This window comes from Vulpes vulpes, chromosome 13, assembly GCF_048418805.1.
Source record: "Vulpes vulpes isolate BD-2025 chromosome 13, VulVul3, whole genome shotgun sequence".
Classification (NCBI taxonomy): domain Eukaryota; kingdom Metazoa; phylum Chordata; class Mammalia; order Carnivora; family Canidae; genus Vulpes; species Vulpes vulpes.
In genome coordinates, this window is record NC_132792.1 from 92,605,304 (window position 1) to 92,623,262 (window position 17,959).

The window sequence follows — 17,959 nt, forward strand, 5'->3', positions numbered from 1 at the left end:
TGTCTACTATTTCAGGGTGGCTTTTCATTAGATTAAAATGTACCTAGGTTTTCATTTAAGAAAAAAAGTAATTCAGCTCTAATTAGAAATGATTTTTGAGGTCAGCCTCCTTTGTCATGACTTTCACTATATGGCCTTAGATATGAAATTTCTGTTATTATGGTCATAGCATTCAGAGTTTAGAGATCATCTGGACTTATTTTTTCTTTCTAATGTTCTATATTTCCAGTTTTTCCACAATGGTTGTATGGATATATATATATATATATGATATTTTTACATACATGTATATATGGATATGCATATCCTAATGTGCTTTGTGTGTATATATGAATATATGTGTATGTATGTGTAAACATATGAAGAGAAAGGCTATTTTTATAAGTTGAAGTTTCTAAATTAGACCAAGTACAAATGTATGGACACTTAAAGAACTTTAAATTAGAATAATGCAACAGTTTTGCTTATATATTATCAAAGTATTTTTTTAGTAGTGAGACTTATTGCTGAAGGTGGGGATATGAATTCACACACTCCTTTGAAAGCAACTTAGCAGGGGTCTTTAAAGTTTGTAATCCAGTAGCTTTATGCATATAAAACTGAAATAAATAATTTTTGTATAAATATGTACTTTTGGTAACACTTAAAAGGTTGTCTACCTTTAATTAAACTGAATGTATTTTTTATAATTTTTTTTTATTTTTTATTTATTTATGATAGTCACAGAGAGAGAGAGAGAGAGGCAGAGACACAGGCAGAGGGAGAAGCAGGCTCCATGCACCGGGAGCCCAACGTGGGATTCGATCCCAGGTCTCCAGGATCGCGCCCTGGGCCAAAGGCAGGCGCTAAACCGCTGCACCACCCAGGGATCCCCTAAACTGAATGTATTTATAGAGAAGCATACAATTCAATAAATTTTCACAAACTAAACCCACAGTGTAATCATCGCCCAAATAAAGAAGTAGACTATTACCAGCACCCTAGAACATAATAGCTTTTAAAAGTAGAAACAGATTAATGTCTAAAGAGAAAAATTTAAGATGGGACAAACTAGACAAATGTTAAGAAATTTAAGTAAAGCCATCTAGAAATCCCAAAGGCAACAAGACAAAGCAGTAAATTGAAGATCCCTGTAGACACAGAATCACAAACTTGCAAGAGCTGTATTACTGGAGGTGTAGTGAAGGCAATGGGAAATTGTGCCAAGTGGCGTTTATGAAGAATACCATGGAGAATCACAGCAGCAAAGGCTCTGAGTAAAAGTTCTGCTTGGGTCATGTCAGGCCTTGCCTGAAGTTTACGTAAATGAAGTCCAAGTTGACATACAAACTAAACCAAATGCTGAAAGTAGGTAGGCAATCACAGAAGGGAGAAGCAGATAGGGGTGACAGTCTGACTATGGATGGAAGATATGGAAATAAATCCTCTATTCTGAGAAAAGATGGAGTTCACCATTTTGAATCATTATAGCCAAAGACTAATGAGAAAGCCAAGGTTAACTAATTGGTGTAACCAGCTATGACCATCTGGTTAATGACTAAGCACAGCTAAATTAAGCATGACCGTGAGACACAGACCAAGAACAAGTAGAATAGTTTAGAGGCCAGAGCAAAGAAGCTTACATAGATGTATCAATAACATTCCAACAAACAAACCTACTATTCTTGAAGCTAGGATGGCATGAACCTTTCTCACACACATGTCCAGGCTTCAGGAGGAAACAAGAGAACCAGGTAATAATATCCATATAGATAATCCAGGTTTCACAGGAACCCTGAGAGGGAAGGGTAAGTTATGGCAACAGAGATATCTCCAGGCCTTCCTCAGGACTAAAGTCAAACCAAAGTCATTGCAGTGGGGGTTTCTTAGGCTGGGTAAAGACAGAACTAGTTTGTTTCATAGATTCATTCTTTCTTTCTTTCAACACAAAGTTACTGAGTCCCTACTAAGTGCCAGACACTGGGCTATCCAAAGGATATGTCACTGAGAAAAATTAACACAGGCCCTGGCTGGAAGAGGCTATCACCTAATCTGTGATAAGGAAAGCAATGTTTACCAGCAGGCTAATGAAGCTGCAGTTTCAGACTGAATTTCAAGGCCTGCACCCAATTTTTTTTTCATAATTTTGTATTCTTTGGGTCTCACAAAACCTGGCCCCTCTTCTGTTGATGAGTCCCATGAAGAAGACCAGATTTCTATGATGGCATCTCTCATACTTCATTACACATGTTTATTTGCTTATTTGTCTTTCCCTAGAACCCTGAGCCTCTTCACCTTAGAGACATTTCTAATTTATCTTTGTCTCTGATATTCAGTGCAGATGTTAAATAAGTGAATAGACTTCGTTGAACTTTTAGTTATCCATATACTAATCAATGACTTTTATGCTTCTGAATATTATTTGTTCCCTTTTGCTTTTCCTCAGTAAAGATTCTTCTGAAAATTCCAATCTGATCAGGTGGAACAAGTAAGGAACTGTTGACTCCTATTCAGAGCAAGAAGCCAGGAAAATAAGCTTTTTGTGGCCAGGTAAGGTAATGGTAGCAAGAGTCAGTCACAGGTAGAAAATCTGTGAAGCATGGAGTTGCTGAGTCAATTAAGGAAGTGAAATTCCTGGAAAAGGCACTCTCTTCAGACTAATGATTAATGAATTTTAGCATGCTTAGCTGGAGAGTTTGTTAAACCACAAATAGGTGGGCCCTATCTCCAGAGTTCTGATTCAGTACATCTCAGGTGGGAACAGGACACTGGCATTTCTAACAAGTTCCAGGTAATGCTGAGGCTGATGGTCCAGGGACCACACTTTACCTTGCACCACTGATGACCAATGTTGGCTGTACATTGGCATCACTTGGAGAACCTTAAAAATGCTAATGTCTGGGTTTTCCCCTACCCCAATATTCTGATTAATTGGTCTAGATCATAGCCCAGGCATTAAGATTGTAAAAGTGCTGTCAAGTTTGAGAACCACTGCCCTACACCATGGTATATTAGAGGGTAAGAAAACTTTTCCTGTCTTCCCTTCTCAGTTCTTTGACTGGTCTAAAAATTAAATTGAGTGAGAAAAAAATTAAAATTAAATTGACATAGGACAGAATAACAAGATATAAACAAATTTAATTTACCCATAAAAATATGGCATTCAAAGAAGTGACCAAAGCAAGCAGCTTTTATACATTTTAGACAAAGAAGCAAAATTTGTGAAGAACTGACAAGACAAAGGAATTTTAGCTTAGGGTAGCAGATTAGTGAAGAAGTAACAAGATTTATTTACACAGCCTTCTCAGCCCTGATTTCCCCATCTCTGGTGTTAAGGACGCCTTCTACCCTCCTGCTACAGGGTGGTATCTTTCACATGGAAGATTGATTTCCTTCTTTCAGGGGGACAAAGGAGATCAGAGTACCTTTCTTGTACTAGCTGTTTCTTAAGTAACTTGACTTCAAAATAATCAATATGCCAAAGTGGCCTATTTTAGGGTGGCATATTCTGCTCTCCTTCAGTAAAAGGCATATTCTGAAAGGCAGCTATGCTCATCACTATACCACCAATGCCTACTATAAGGCATATTTTGAAATATGCATAAGGCATATAGGTCACAAGTCTTGACCTATCCTTCACCTTGCCAGGAGAAAGAGCATTTGAACCCTTTTTGGAGAATCTTAAGAATCATTTCAAGAGAAATTTAAGAATCTTAAAAGGTCATGAACTCCACATTCCCTCCCTCTGCAACGCCATTCAGCCTCCCACAGGGCAACTTCAGTTGGAGGCAACCTTTCAGCATTTAAATGGCTCCAACTACTAAAATCCAAAGGAGACTCACTTAGGCCTTGCTGCACATAGACCACACTCTACACACTGCTCTACACACACCAATTCCCGAGCCTTGGCCCCTGTCAGTGATCACCCAGAACAGCCACCCCTGCCCTTCCAGCTTCATTCCATCTTCCTCCCAGAATAATGTCAGCTCCTTGAGGTTAATTTCTCTCCCTTCTAGCCCTTGAACCCAGCTCATCTAGTCAATGAAAGGTTTTTGAATGACTGTGGATAATGTATTATTCAAATCATTGACTCCTCCCTTTGGCGGGCAAAAAAATTTCTTATACTCCCCAATTGTCTCCCCATTGCCACATCTAATTGTTGGAGGTCTTCACCTTTGTCACAATTTAAAGGTAGAAATCAACGTGGTAGTACCTACCACGAACTGCAAAACAACCAAACCAAACCGAAACTATTTAAAATGATGTCCCAAAATAGAACCTAAAACAGAGAGCTATATTAAGTGAACTAATTAAATACGGAAAATGAGAATTTTGCTATTGCATTACAGGCTCCTAGTTTTACCTAAATGAATGATAAAAGAAAGTGTGGAAGAGCAGAATGACTTCACAGTAAAACTCTAAGCCCCAGAAGATCCTAGCATTCCTTCTATTCTAAACTTAGCTCAGCCACTGGCCCACCATGTGAATGAGTCACTGTTCTTCCTTGACTTAAATCATCCCTCTTATAAAACTTGTTAAAGAAAGACGTCACTGCAAATTAGATGTTGTAGCTAAGTTTAGCCATCCTTAGGACATAAATATTATAACTTATGTGAGTTCAATCATTTTTGTTTCATGACTTATATTTGGGCATGTGCTTAAATGTGTGTTTTTATACATGCTGTAGCTAAAGATACACCTTATGCATAGACATAGATTTTATATTTATATATATAATATTAATACAATATATATGCAAATATCCACAGAAAGCACCTTGCACGGAAACATCCTTGAGCTATTTTAAGAGATAGCATTATTTTACTGACAAGTGTTCTGATTTTAGCTCTCTGACTTGCCCCCAGCCTGACCTCCGAATTGACTGTTCTCAGAGAGGCTATGTGATTGTGTAAGTGCGCCTGTTAGGGAGGGAGACCCTGTCCCTGGCTTCTTAGGTAATGCCATTTATAGTGTAACTTGGGGATTAATGGGGTCCCTCTACGAGAAATACTTCCCCACAGGCTTGTCAGAAGGCTGAGGTTCCAGTTATCACCAGCATGACCTTCAGTCTTTACAGATCTTCTTAAAAACACAGGTATTTTGCTTGGAGTAGAACAGCATGTTAGCTCACAAAGGTTGCACATTTAAAATCTGAGTGAATGGAGAAGTTAGTTTATCTGATCAACCCATTACCACCCACTATTGTCATCTCTTTAAGATTAGTATTCTGAAAGAATGAGGAAAAGGAAGACTGCAGACAAAGACTTGAGAAGCCCCAAATATTGCTTGGGAGGGGGAAGTCAGAAACCTGGATAGTCCAGCAGCTACACGAAGGTCTCAGCACAAAGGAGCAGGTAGCAAAGAATAATAGGGACACCAGAAGCCACGTGAGTGTCAGCAAAAAGCCAACCCTGGCCAGTGACCAAGGCTGAGTGCTGCATGAGAATCCATAATATACAGAGAACTTTCTCATGTCTTTTGAATCTCATAAAATCCCAGTGAAGTAGGTATTGTTATGTTCATTCTCATTTTATAAAGAAAGAATGTGAAATTCAGTGACCGAGTCACTCATTCATGGCCACTCAACTGGTAAATGGCAGAACCAGGCTGCAAACTATGGTCTTCAAAATCCAGCAAGTCTTCTTGTTACATCTTTCTACCTACATGTGTCAGGCTAGTCAGTGGGGGACTCTGTCCCCTCCAAAGCACAGATGTGGTTATACTGCATTATTCGGTTTCTGCTTGGGTCAGAACTGACCCAAGTTCCCTGGCAATAATAGTCAACAGGCTACTCCACTATATCAGGGGAGCCAGTGTCCCTGGAAACACAAGGCAAATGGCTAAAGGAGAAACTTAGGAGGGAGGCAAATATTAAGATCGGTAAGGAAGGTATCCCAACCCCTCTCATCCAAGACAGAATGTTGCTAACATTTTCCTGTGGGGTCAGAGGAAGATCTGAGACCAGGGAATACAGATTCTGGGAGAAGTCTCTACTATCTAAGTCATGTGGTCATCTAGCCTATCCATGAACAAGAAAAAAAAAGCATTCTTCAATTTTCTTAAGAGACTCATTCCCTTGTTCAGTCATCTTTCCTTTTAAGAAGGTGTTCTTTTGAATCTAACTTAAATGTTTTTCCACTTGCTTTCTTAGGTCCGCTCAAAAAGAGATAATCAGTGCCATTTAAACATATATTTAATACTTCAAAGCCTACTAAGAATCCCTTCCGTATCTCCTCTCCAGTAAAACAACCACAACTCCTTTGAAACCTCTTCATTAAGTGTAAGTCCTATTTTTCATGCTTTAATCAACTCCATTGCTCATCTGTGGTCCCTTTCCAGTTTTATTATACACACCTTAAAATGTGAAGACCAAAACACAGTACCCTGGATACTCTAAGGAATAGACCAATAAAAGCCTGGTTTCCTAGCTCCTGAAAAAGATCACAAAATAAGAGCCAGTGTCATGTTCATGCCCCAATATCACTAATAAATAACAGAACTGCCTTGCTGATTCATCAAACGTGCTTTCTCCTTGCTGCCACTTCCCGGGGACCATGCCCTTCCTCCTCAGCAGTATTCCAGTGGTCTGTGTTGAGTACTCCTGCACATAACTCTATTCTGACTCTTCCTCAGCAACACTGCTCGAGAGGAGAGAGCCACAGCAGCTCACAAGTTTAAAATATGGTAAGAGTAGCCACTCCTCATTATCACAGAGGATTGGAGAGTCACAGTATTTTAGAACATAAGGAATGTTCATTGCCACACAAGAAGGAATTCATAGTATATACAGGTGCTCAATGAAGCCTCGATAGGTACAAATAGCCTAACAGCATTTGTAGATGATTTATACACTCTGGTCTGTCTCTATAAAAGGAAGCATTATCCTCGTTCACCAGCTCACAGGTTTGATCAGCAAAGTGACCATAACTGAGAATGCCAGAAGTACCCAGAGCTTGTTAGATCTGTCATGGTTGGACTAGCACTTAGCCTGTTCTCTCATTTTCCCTTTCCACTTGCATATTTCACCAAGCTATTTGTTCCTCACCAAGGGGAACTGCTACAACCTGAACTCTCTCATTTTTCTCCCTGAAGCAAAACAAGATTGTGTAAGTAAAAGACCCAGAAACATTCTAATCAGGAATCTAATCAACTAAGATTCAGGCAAACAAGAAAACAGATTCCAGAGTCAGCAAAGACCTGGATGATGATGCTGGAGGCATTGCTAGCACCTGAAACCCAAGATTTAGCTTTTAATAGAGACGTCCTCCCAGCTGAGTATCCCAGGCCTCTGTGCCCGAGGACTGAGGTCCTATGGCAAATATTTACTCAGTCTCACAGCATCCTTTTCAGAGTGGTATCTTTCTACTCTGCTGATGAAATGCAGCCCTATGGAGGCTGATGAGGTAGCACCATGTGCCCCATACTCTGCATCGATGGGGCCTGGACCATTTCACATTCTCCCAGAATGAGTCTGGTTTCCTGGAATGTTAGCTTGATGCCTGCATTGCCAGCTGGGTAACGTAAGGTGGTCATTTCAATAGAGAGTAGCCTGCAAAACCAATAAAATTATTCTATTCTATCCATTTTAATAGGTGAACTCTGTTTCCAAAAGAATGTACTGTTATTGGGACACCTGGTTGACTCAGTGGTTGAGCGTCTGCCTTCAGCTCAGGGATTGAGTCCCACATTGGGATCCCCATAGGGAGCCTGCTTCTGCCTCTGCCCCTCTCTCTGTGTCTCTCATGAATAAATAATAACATTTATATAAAATAAAATCTCATGAATAAATAAATAAAATCTTTAAAAAACAGAATGTACTCTTCTTTTTTTTTTGTACTCTTCTTTATTAATGATATTTAGGCCAATTAAAACACAATGAAGATAGAGGTGTTTGTACTCCTATGTTCATTACAATGTTATTCAAAATAGCCAAGAGGTGGAAACAACCTAAATTTCCAATGATGGATTAAGAAATAAAGAAAATTGGATACATACACTTTGGACTATAATTCCATCATTAAAAAAGGAAATCCTGTCATATGCTACATATATGAACTTTGAGGACATAATACTAAATGAATATGCCAATCAGAGAAGGACAAATACTGCATGATTCTATTTATATGAGCTATCTAAAAAAAGTCAAACTCACCAAATCAAAGAGTAGAACAGTGGTTGCTCTGGGGCTGGTGTGAGGGACAAGTGGGAATCATTGTTCAATGGGTATAGTGTTTCAAATATGCAAAATGAAAAGGTTCTAGAGATATGCTATACAGCTTTGTGTTTATAGTAAGCAATACTGCACTGTACACTTAAAAATTTAAGAGGATAGATCCCATGTGTTTTTTCATCACAATTAAAAAATCTATTCCCCTCTACTTCACTGTAAATGGCAAACTGAACTGACAATAAAATTATAAGCATATCAAAATGACAAACGCACATACCACAATAAGAATAGAGCATTTAAGAACAAATAAAGGGACGCCTGGGTGGCTCAGGGGTTGAGCTTCTGCCTTTGGCTCAGGGCATGATCCCGGTATTCCGGGATTGAGTCCTGCATCAAGCTTCCTGCACGGAGCCTGCTTCTCCCTTTCCCTGTGTCTCTGCCTCTCTCTCTCTCTCTCTCTCTCTCTCTCTGTGTGTGTGTGTGTGTGTGTGTCTCTCATGAATAAATAAATAAAATCTTAAAAAAAAAAAAAAAGAACAAATAAACACAGGGTTCTGGGGTAGGCTCTAGAAAGGCTACTATGTTCATATGCCTAGATCTAGAACCAAGGCCACTTTTATGACCTTACAACCTAAATAATCACATTGGACCCTGGGCTCAGAACAGGCCTGCACTTGGTTTAATACTCCGCTGCTGTTGCCTAGAAGTTATTAATAATTTTTTTAGAAAGGACTCCACATTTTCATTTTGTCTAGGCCCCACATAATATGTAGCTGGCCCTGCTCAGAACTGATTATCTCTTCAGACTGGTCATCCTCACATACTTCATTCCATGTGCCTCGAAACTGGTGATGTCCAATCATTATTGTATAATAACTTTGGTCTTCCCTTTGCCAGACAACACCTACCCCTGAACAAGCAAATGACCAAGGCTACCCTTCCAACACGTCCCCGAGGACCTGGAAGGCCTGGAAATCATGCTCATCAAATCTCCTCCAGCCTGATATCTTCTGATATCCTCTACTAAAAATGGATCCTTTGTACTTATCATAGTAATGATAAAATATGTAGGTGTCCAAGTGCTCATTTTCACCAAGTGTCCAGCCCCATTCTCTGAAGGATTTCTTCAGGGCCATTTAAAGGAATCAGAAAGAATCGACACTTTTGGAGACTTGAGTCAAATATTCTTGTAACAATTGGGTGGGTGATCAAATTGCCTACAGTTTTTAGATCACTTGAATGAAAAGCAAAACTAAGCCTAAAGTCTAAATGACTCTAGTTTACACAGAGATAAACTGTTAAGAATGACTACAAATTAGTTACCTCAAGGTATAGTTAGACAAACCCTTACTGCATAAATTTGTTTATTTTTTCCCTCCTATGATAGAATGCCAGTCACCATAATACAGGGACATAAGCTACTCATTAAAATGGAATTGTTACCTTTAAACTGCTTTAAAAAAAAAAAGGCATTCTTCCTTACTACCTTTCAAACAAAGATCCTAGTAAGAAAAGCAGGACCTCTCCCTATTACCGGTAATAATAGAAACAGGTACTGATTAGATTTATGGGAATCTAGAAGTCTTCCTTCGGCAGTTTCAATATCCTTTCCACCAGCCTTTCTACCACGATGTCTAGTAATCAGCAAATTGAATTGGTTCACATTTTTGTTTCTTCTCCTTCCCTCTCTCTAATTGAAGCACAATAAATAATCTCATGATCAGAACATAGAATCTGCAAATGGGATCATCAGCTCCTTCCATAATTATGAATGCTATATGAGCAAGATGTGCCCCTTGCAAAATCACAATTCCAAGATCACTTCCATCTAATTAATGCTAAAAAGCATCATTTATTTCCCTAGCTCACTGTAGGACCAAGCATCTGGTTTCCACAAGCAAGAAAGTATATGACAGTAAAGAAGTCAGACTGTCTTCCTCTGATGATCCCTGTTTACACTGTAAGTGGAATAGCCAGAAGAGATCTTAGCAGGGGATCATACAAGAACATCTGCATCTATAAGCGAGATGGAAAATTCCCAACCACTTAAGGAAGTCTCATGTCTATTGTTTGAATGTTTTCTTTCTTTTTTTCCCCATATCTTATTAAAGCTTAAATTTTGGAGACACACAAGGTTAAATACACTTCGGACTTTTGAGCAACTACAAAGAACTGGGCTCTAAATTGGTGGCCTCCGTTTTCTTAGAAAACAAGTTCTTCATTTAACCAATCTACAACTTTAGTGAGCACCCACTATGTGCAAGTTGTGTTTACTGTTCCCATCTGTCACCTGAGAGCATAAGATTTATCATCTGCTTGGACCAGAAGAAAAGAAAAACAGAGGAAAATAGTCCTACAGAACTCAGACAACTTCAGCCCAGAGACACTTTGGGTATTCAGAGGAGTAAACTTTGACTCCTCATTCAAAAGACATTTGTTGCTGCCCAAATCCTTCCTAATATCTAACCAAAATCCTTCATGTTATAACTTATTTTTTCCTGTTGTCTATATGGAGAATAATTGTTCACCAACTTTCACAGGATTAATTCCAAGTCAACAAAGTGATTGAGTGCCCATTATGTGCCAGAAACTACAGGCCCTAAGGATTGGATGTTGAATAATTATGGTCGTTGGGTTCTCAACCTATCAGCAAAAGACATGTGTGCACCTAAATACCAAACTAGTAGTATGACAAAATGCAGCAGGAAAACAGAAAAAAGAGCTGGTCTTTCCCTGAAAGATTAGTAGCATTTCATAATAATAATAATAATAATAATAATAATAATAATAATAATAGAATAGAAATGCATTCCAGAGAGAAGGATCCATAAATAGAAGATGATAGATGAGAAGAGAAAGATAGATTGGGGGGAGGGGAATTATTAACAACAGTCCAAAGATTCTTGACTCCAACCAATAGACTATGGGAAGTCATAAAAAAATTTTTAAGCCTGCATAGGGAAGTAATGTGACCAGGGTCTTGTTTTGGATAGATCATTCTGGAGACAGAGGAGAATGACTAGGAAGGAGTAACTAGAAACAAAGTGTTAGGAGGCTATTGCAAAAACAGCAAAAGATTGTGTAATGTGGAGCTGCTTGGCAGAAAATAGGATTGGAAAATTCATAAGACTGAGAGGCCAATTAAACAAATGAAGTAAAGAGGAGAAAAGGAAAGAAAATACTCTGATAAAGATGCCAGAAACAGAGAAGAGGAATAAATGTGGATAATGATTTCATGGGAACATACTGAGCTTGAGGTACCCATTGGCTAGGCAGTGAATATGTCAACTGGACATTTGAATTCACTCACAAGAACTATGGAATTGGGAGTCATCAGACCATCAGATGAGCTCTTCCATGGAAAAAGTATAGTCCTAGAAGAAAAAAGGAAAGACAAAACTTGAGGCCATCCAAAGATTTTGGACTCCAACCAAATGAAAAGAAAGTTTCAAGAATGAAGAAGATGCTAGATAACACAGAACAGGACTGCAGAGGTACTGGTTTCAGAAAATATGGGACAATTGAATACGAAGAAATTTAAGTAAAATTTTAGAGGACATACAGATGGCAAGAAATTGAGATATGAAATTGAGAATTGAAAATACATTTGGTGGTAAAGGGAAAGAAACTGAGAGAGTTTCATTTTTCTTTGTCTTTACAAAGTGGGAGGCAAAGTTAATGATGAAGTTAGAGGGCAAGATGAACTGAGGATCTTGAAAAATTAAAAAAAAAAACAAGTATAGGAAATGAAAAAAAGAACTAATTAGAAGTGAATGCATTATAGATTCAACAGACATAGGTAATCATAAATTTATAAGCAGAATTGGATCAAAACAGATGCAAGATTTTTCCAATAGCTCTCAGCAAACAGGAGAAAACACATGGTTGGGTTGATCCGAGTTTGAGAAGTGAGCATAGAAGAAATGATCAGAGAATGGAAGCATTAGGGGCCCAGGGAGGGTCATTAAACTGATCTAAGGTGAGTGAGGAAATAGTAAAGGGAGAAAGAGGCAGGTAACCTAGGAAAACGATGGATAGGATGTCAGAAAACTTGGAGTGAATCTCTATTTAGTTTTGTCTCTTTTTTTTTTTTTTTTTTTTTTAGACTTTGTTTTTTAGAGCAGCTTTAGGTTTACAACAAAATTGAGACGAAGAGGGGAGCCTGGGTGACTCCATCAATTAAGCCTTCAACTCAGGTCATAATCCCACCCAGGTCCTGAGATGGAGCCTCTCATCATGTTCTCTGCTCAGCAGAGTCTGCTTCTCTCTCTCTCTCTCTCTCTCTCTCTCTCCACTTTCCCCACTGCTTGTGCTTGCTCTGTCTCTTGCTCATAAATAAATAAATAAATAAATAAATAAATAAATAAATAAATAAAATCTTTTTTAAAAATCGAGAAGAAAAAAAAGAAAGAAAAAAAAAATCGAGAAGAAGATGGAGATCCCTGGGTGGCTCAGCCCCGGACCTGATCCTGGAGACCGGGGATTAAGTCCCGCATTGGGCTCCCTGCATGGAGCCTGCTTCTCCCTCTGCCTGTGTCTCTGCCTCTCTCTGTGTGTCTCTCATGAATAAATAATAAAATAAAATATTTTTTTCTTTTATAAAATAAAAATCTTTTTAAAAAATTGAGAAGAAGGTACAGAGATCTCCTGTGTACATCTTACCCCTATACACAAACCCATCCTACCCCTATATGCATAGCCTCTCCCATTATCAATATTACTCACCAGAATGGTACATTTTTTAACAAGAATGGTCTACTTTGGGACACCTGAGTTGCTCAGCGGTTGAACATCTGCCTTCGGCTCAGGGCGTGATCCCAGGGTTCTCGGATCAAATCCCGCATCAGATTCCCCGTGGGGGAGCCTGCTTCTCCCTCTGCCTAGGTCTCTGCCTCTCTCTCTGTGTCTCTCATGAATAAATAAAATCTTTAAAAAAAAAAAAAAAAAAAGAATGGTCTACTTTGACACATCATAATCACCCAAAGCCCAAAGTTCACCTTAAGGCAACTCTTTGTGTTTGGACACACTCTATGGGTTTGGACAAAAGTATAATGGTATATCCATTATAATCCATATCATAACATACAGAGGTTTTTTTTCACCACGCTAAAACACCACCCTGTTCTTTGCTTATTCAATTCTCCTGTCCTTACCCCACCCTATCCCCAATCCCACCTGCCATTCCTGGCAACTACTGATCATTTTACTGTCTTCATAGTTTTGCCTTTTCCAGAATGGCATAGAGTTGGAATCATACACTTTGAAGCCTTCTCAGATTGGCTTCTTTCACGTAGTAATATGCCTTTAAGTTTTGTCCATATCTCTTCACGGCTTGATAGTCCATTTATTTCTAATAGTGATTATTCCATCGCCTAGATGTACCATAGTTTATTTATCCATTCACCTACTGAAGGAAATCTTGGTTCTTCCAAATTTTGGCAATTATGAACAAAACTGCTCTAAACATCCATGGATAGGTTTTGTGTGGACCTAAATCCAGCCCAATTGCTGGATCTTACCGAAAGAGTATGTTTAGTTTGTAAGAGAGCCAAACTGTCTTCCAAAGTGGCTCTCTGCTGAATTCTATCACAAGTTTCACAGGTATAGGCAATGGCAACAATGATAGGATAGTTTATACTCAGAGAGCAGAGCTCTTACGTAATTTCAGAGTAGAGTACTTCTATGGCATTAGTGGTTCAACAAAGTAACATAGTTGGTAGCATAGGATGGAGAGGCCTCCTCAAAGGATAGTTCTTACTATAGTCAGAAAAAAAAAAGTTACTAGGATTCACTTTTAGGCATTTTGTAATTTTTAAATATTAACACATTAAAATGGAATTTTAGCAGAGAATGTGAAGTCTTTGGAACCTTGAGGCTCTGGCATTCCTAACGATTCCTGTTGGCTAGCACTTCTGCAGACCAGTTTTACACCCTCTCCTGAGTTCTGAAGAAGATATTGAGCCAGCTTGAGTTGGGTTTTCCAATACTTGGAACACAAGTCCTAACCGATATTACAAAAAAAACAAAACAAACCGAAAAAACAGCTTACAAATGAAGGGGATTAACTGGCTTATTTAACAAGAACAGTCCAGGCTTAAGTGTTGGTTTGATTCAAGGGCTCAATGATGCTATCAAGGACATGTTTCTTCTAGTCACTCTTCTCTTTCATGGTTATCATCTCCACCGTGAGGCTGGCTCTTTATATGGTGTGTCACGTTACATACTACACCACTCAGAAGGGAAGTAGAAACTTGAACTTCTTTCTCAGAAGAAAAATTCCAGCAAAAATTCCAGGAAAAAAAATTCTTCTGCTATCTCACTATCCTCAAATAGATCACACGCCAAGCCCTGAATTGTGGCCAGGAGTACAATTATCCTGATTAGTTACATCTAGAGGTGGAGCTAGTGTCCCATAAAATCCAAGAGGGACATGTGGTCAGTAGAGCAAAAATCAGGATCAGGGTAGTTAATAAGAGAAAGGGAAATGTGCACAGGTACATTTCATACTATTTTCTTTTAGGTTTATAGGTATTATTCCTCCCTGAATTAGAATTCTATAATATGTAGCAAAGATATAGCCAAGAAGAAAATAAATTTAGACCAGATAATACCACCTACTATAATGTTCCATTGTTGTTAAAAAATATTTTTCATTATGTCCTCTTTCCTTCCTGTCTATGAGCTTTATGTTCAAATCACATCTCTGTTGATGGGAGAAGTTAGGCAGCTGCAGAAAACTACTCTATACTCTGTAAATTATCATTTTTAAGAGCAGTCCAGTTCCCAGTCTATGTCTTAAGAAATCTCTTTTTCCTTTATTCTAGGAAAAGGTATTACTATCTTGAGGCACAAGGTAAATTGTTTTTAGTATGAAAATGCAATCCTTTTGTTTATCAGAATGGAAAAATAAAGGCCTAGAGTTTGAGTCTATTGCGGACTTCTGCCTATATGTGAATTTTTAAAAAAGATTTTTATTTATTTATTTGACAGAGAGAGCGCGCCAGGAAGCATAAGCACAGGGAATGGCAGAGGGAGAGGGAGAAGCGGGCTCCCCACTGCGCAGGGAGACCCATCGCCAGGACCCCTGAATCAAGGCCTGGGCCGAAGGCTGACACCCAACCAACTGAGCCACCCAGAGACCCCCTATATGTGAATTTTAAGTTCATTTTGCCTTATGAAGAAACACATCTAATGAATTTGGCATTCTTTTCTATGTAACTTTTCCCGGAGGGAGATCTGGTTTGGTTTATGATGAACACTTAATTAGTAAGTTAATTTCACTTCTTATATATGCTTTGTAGCTGTCCTATTGAAGTAAGGGGGAATGTCATGGTAAATTCTGTAAGCCCTCTAGTTATTTCAGTCACTCAAAGAGGTATTTACAATGTTCCCAGAAGTATGTTGGCATTAAGGCACAATGCCTCTGGACATGGTCTCCAGGAGGTCACCTAGCTGGGTCATCTAGAAAGCTATGGACTTCTAAAACAGTTAAGAAACAAAGCAGAGCTATGTGAAATTAGAGATCAGAAATGGTAAGGGTCACAGGAGAACAGTGCGAGGGTGGACATGGGAGGAATGAAGCTATGGTCACTCTGAGAAGCTGAGGAAGAGTCCTAGAAAAAGAGGGCTTGAGTTTAAATTTACAGAATATTTAGATTGGGTAGGGAAGAAAAAGACATTGGGGCATAGAGAGATGGTTGGGAGATGAAAAGGAGCATTAGCATTTCAAAGACTGATGTGAATCTGTCCTTCTAAAGAGGAAGGATTGAGGGCAGCCCCGGTGGCGCAGCAGTGGTTTAGCTGCTGCCTGCAGCCGTGGGCGTGATCCTGGAGACCCTGGATGGAGTCCCACGTCAGGCTCTCTGCATGGAGCCTGCTTCTCCCTCTACCTGTGTCTCTGCCTCTCTCTCGCTCTCTCATTCTCTGCATCTCTATGAATAAATAAAATCTTTAAAAAAAAATAAAGAGGAAGGATTGAATTGGGGAACAGTGAGAACGACTACCCTGAGCTGACCAGTTATAAACCAAAGTGCACCTCCCTTCGTCAAAAAGGTTGCAATGAAAGAGAAGAGTTCAGACTTGATCTTGGTTCCCAATCTTGTAACAGCGTGAACAGTAGGGTTGAGAGTCTGAGGTCATAACAGGACATTCAACTGAAATCCTACTGTAAACAGCTGGGGATACATTCAAGCCAAATCTGGATACGATACAATCGGAAGTTGACTTCTGAATCTGCAGAATTACTGCCAGCCAGCTGTCCAGTTTCTCTCAGTAACTTCATCCATCTCTCAGTCATGTGACTGGATTTTTTGGACTCTACTTATAGGATCACTCTCCTTCCAGGAGCCCCTTTGATAGATATATCCAACTGGAACATACATGTAAAATAATGCTAACTGAAGGAAATACTGTAATTTTTCAAAGAAACTAATGTCCATTCTGGGAGAATACAGCTTATTGACATATTTATTACTGTGTCCAGATAGCATGACTTGTCGCTTATTTAACATGGAGAAAAAAACCCACCCAGTCCCAGCACACTTGTAGGCATACCAATATAAGTGGTCTCAAACTTAGGGCCCATTGGGATGCCTGGGCGGCTCAGTGGTTGAGCATCTGCCTTCTTTCTGCTCAGGGTGTGATCCCAGAGTCCTGGGACCAAGTCCCACATCGGGCTCCCTGCATGGAGGCTGCTTCTCCCTCTGCCTGTGTCTCTGCCTCTCTCTCTCTCTGTCTCTCATAAATAAATAAAATCTTAAAAAAACAAAAACAAAAAAAACAAAAAAACGTAGGGCCCATTAATCTGGGTTTTTATTTAAAATGCAGATTTACTTGTTCTGGTGGAGGCCCACAATCTACATTATTAACAACAATCTTGTAGCAGAAGAATATTCTTTGGGAAAATACTACCTTAACTCCCAGGTGTTAGTTAAGCTCTCTCAACCAATGTGCCTGGTTTTAGGTGTTCAATAAATATTTATTGTATTGAATCAATATATTCCCAGCCCTAATAGCAACAAGGCACACTTCTTGGCTATCTAAATATATCAAGCCTTCCAACGAAAAATCATCATTTGATCTATCCCACATAAGAGAATATACCAAGTTGCTATATACATGAACTTCACTTAAAGTCGGCCAATCTGGAATTTATCTCTACTTTCTTGACAAGTCACTAGCTCCCAACCAAATAAATTATTTTTCTTCATTCTTCCATTTACCACACCAGCAGCTCATTGTAGGCAGTTAAAGATGGAGAAGTAAAAACCTATTCAAAAAATTCAATATAAATATGAATTGTACTCTATTAATTTTTTAAATTTACTACAAATGAGATCTCTAGATCATAAGCTCCTCCCTACATGATTCTGGGCCTGAACTACTGAGCTAAGTTCTAAAGATAGTTTTTGAATCCTTGCTGATCTTTGCTCATTCTTTAATACTACTGTGACATATTTATTGATTTATTAATTGAATCCATTAATTTTCAGGATGAAAATCTGGCAATTTAAATTAAATGGTATTTGATTTATTATAAATGACTTTCAATACATTTTTTAAGCCCAGAAATCGTCAAGGGCTCCAAAATTAACACAACTGAGAAATTCATGGGAATTTCATATGAAGGCTTCACTTTAAAGTTTGTTAATATCAATTAATAAAACAAAGAATCCACAAATGACTGTTCACGTTTTGTCCTAGCTTTCAAAATACATTTTCTTTTAAAGTATTCAATTAACTCTTTGCTTGCTCATGTTCTTTTTCTTTCCACTCAAAGCACATTAATCAGAGAGATAGTTGTTTGTAGAT